This window comes from Nomascus leucogenys, chromosome 15 (assembly GCF_006542625.1).
Source record: "Nomascus leucogenys isolate Asia chromosome 15, Asia_NLE_v1, whole genome shotgun sequence".
Lineage (NCBI taxonomy): Eukaryota > Metazoa > Chordata > Mammalia > Primates > Hylobatidae > Nomascus > Nomascus leucogenys.
In genome coordinates this window covers 31,921,445-31,924,505 of record NC_044395.1, presented here as the reverse complement: position 1 = coordinate 31,924,505, position 3,061 = coordinate 31,921,445, and positions in this window count along the sequence as shown.

Genomic DNA, 3,061 nt, shown 5'->3' with positions numbered 1-3,061 from the left:
TCACTGCACCCTCTGCCTCCCAGGTTCAAGTGATTCTCATGCCTCAGCCTCCCGAATAGCTGGGATTACAGGCACGTGCAACTATACCTAGCTAAATTTTGTATTTTCAGTAGAGACAGAGTTTCACCCTGTTGCCCAAGTTGGTCTTGAACTCTGGCCTCAGGTAATCTGCCTGCCTTGGTCTCCCAAAGTGCTGGGATTACAGGCACGAGCCACTGCACCCAGCCAGTCTCATTTATTTTCAACAACCTGGATGTCTCTTCATCCATGGACACTGGGGTTCACTTGACCATGTACTTTGGGGTTTTTCACAATGAGGATCATAATTTTCTTTCAGGCTTTCTTTCCTCAGTGATTTCTCTGCTATTTTGCTACTTCTGCTTAGCTTTTCTCTGAGTCTTCGCTAAATCTGTTAAGTTGTAGATATGTGGAGGACTACATGAAGTTTTAAAAGAGTTTTTGAACAAGCAAGGAAAACACCTTTATTAGAAATATATATCAGTCATCTCATACACCGTGGAGTCAGTACATCAGAGTGGTTAAGAACATGGACTGTGGGATCACACAAAAGTCCACACCCTGATTCTATTTCTTACTCGCTGTGTTTCAAAGAAAACTCTTAACCTCTTCAAGCCATGGTTTTTTCTCCTATAAAGTGAGCTTAATAATAGAATTACTATATCTGTCTGTTGAGAAGATCAGATTATACAGACATAACACACTCAGCACAGTGCATGGCGCATTGTGTGTGTTCCACAAATGTTAGCCATTAGTAATAAGACCGTAATTATTGAGGAATCAAAGAAAAGTAAAGAGTGGATCCTTCTCTCAAGGGGAAAATGTTTTACTTGCCTCCATTAAGGTGGAGAAAAAGACAATTCTGCAAATAATCATAAAATATGAAGGGTATGTACTGCAAATCTGTTTTGCTTTGTTTGCCTGCAAAATATCCTCTCTCTTTTAGTAAAATCACCCAACTTCTGTTCTGAGGAACTTTCCCTTCCTTGTCGCCCAGGGTCATTGTGCTATGGGCTGTAAGTCTAGTCAGCCACCAAGAGTGGCTGATGGCCTTAAGCCGAGAGAACACAGCTCTCTCTTCCTGGAGTTTCTCTCTTGGGTAGACTAGTATAAGATGGAAGCAGGAGAGCAGATTCATCTCAGTGGAGTGCCAGAGGAAGTCTGGGTTCCTGCTCCAATATATCAGGACTCTGTTGGATCCTGTCCTTCCTGATATCTAGGAGTTGAGCTTTACTTTCAATTCTGTGAACTCCCCAGCATCCTTAGCTAGAATTCGGTTCTACTACTTGCACTCAAAGAGCCCCAAAAGATACAAAATGGAATTAAAACCAAAATAGAGGAGTTAAGTGCTGTGTTTAGAAGGCAGATGACATTGGTCGAGTGTGAGAAAGGGTGGCTTTGTGGAAAAAGTAGCGTATACAACATGTGTCCATCCATACGGGTCAGCCACTCTCTATCTCCATTTCCCCTTCTGTTCTTGCTGGCAAAGAATTCCCTCTGATCCCATCGCTGCGTGATGGTTTCTCACCCACTCATGACTTCTCCTGACTCATAGCTTCTTCTCGACACATCTTCTTTCTGTATCTCTTTACTCTGTTGTACCCTAATGTCTGTGGATTCCCTCAAATCTTGCATTTAAATTTTCCGTGAGAGAGCAGCTGATTAGTCAATTGACTGCCATCCAATATAGAACATCTGTTAGGCAAAGTTCTTTTGCCGGGTTGCCTTAGAGGTCATTGCCCAGACTGTATATGTCTAGCCAGATGCTTTGGCCAGGACGGTGGGATCCTGTGGGAGAGAACATGGTGACCTCTGTGTATGGGACTGTGAGGAGAGGCCTGTGGATATGGTAGGCATAGACTGTGCTTTATCTAGGAAAGGATCCTGGATAAGTCATCTAGATTCACTGTATAGGCAATAAAAAGCCACTGAAGGTTTTAAACAAAAACTACTAGAATATTGTTTAGAAAGATGAATTAGTAACTGTGTGGGAAAGGATGACCAGCACAGGAGGCAGGGAGGACAGTATGCAGGCTATTGCAATGGTCTGGGTAAGAGGTTGTCAGATCCTGACCCAGGGCTTAGGCAGTGGGAATAAAAATAAGAAACTGATGAGGAAGGCATTTAGGAGAATTGGGCAACCAGCTGGGTGGAGGAGGGGAGGAACAGAAATCTGTCAAAAACAACTCTGAAGTTTTGGATTTGTGTGACAAAACCAAAAATAGTACTAGGAAATTCAAATTGGCTTGTGGGAGGACAGGAGAGGTGCTTTGGATAGAGTCATAATTCAAGATGAAAAAGGCCTAACAATGATCAGAATCAATGATTTTAAAATTTATGTGTTTAATTTTAATGTAGGAATCTTTCTGCACGTGAAATTTTAAATGGGAGTCCAATATGTGTAGCAAAATAAAAGGAAAACGATTCTTGTAAGGGTAAGATTGGGTAGGAGGGTCCCAGGTACTTCCTACTCAGGCCTCCTCTCATTACTTCCCCAACTCCAACACACACCTAAGGGGGCCTCTTAGACGGTGCATGGAAAATGGTTTAAAAATCAGAGCTCCATCTTTTTACAGAAGAGAAAACAGTTGTCTGAGGAGGCAAAGTGAATTGCCCAAGGGTACACAGCTGGTCGGTAACAGATCTAGGACTAAAACCCCGGTTTTCTTAATGCAGAATTCAGTAATGGAATGTCTAATGGGTGCTAGGTGCTAAGGCTACAATGTGACCGAGACTCAGTCTCATAGAACTTGCATTTAAACAAACAGGTAACAGATCCACACTGAGAGAGTGATAAACCCTATGGAGGAAGTAGAACAGAGTTCCATGAAAGAGAGCAGCTGCCCCCAGGCTGCCTAAGAGTAAGGAGCCAGCAGTGTGGAGAACCAGGGGAGGTGGGCCCCAAAGGGGAAGAGCAATTGCAAAGACCCTGGGGAAGGAATGAGCTTGATAGGTGGGAAGAACAGAAAGGCACCAATGTGGTCAAAGAACAGGGAAAAAATTAGGAGATAAGTGACAAGAAGTGAGTGACATTGGTGACACA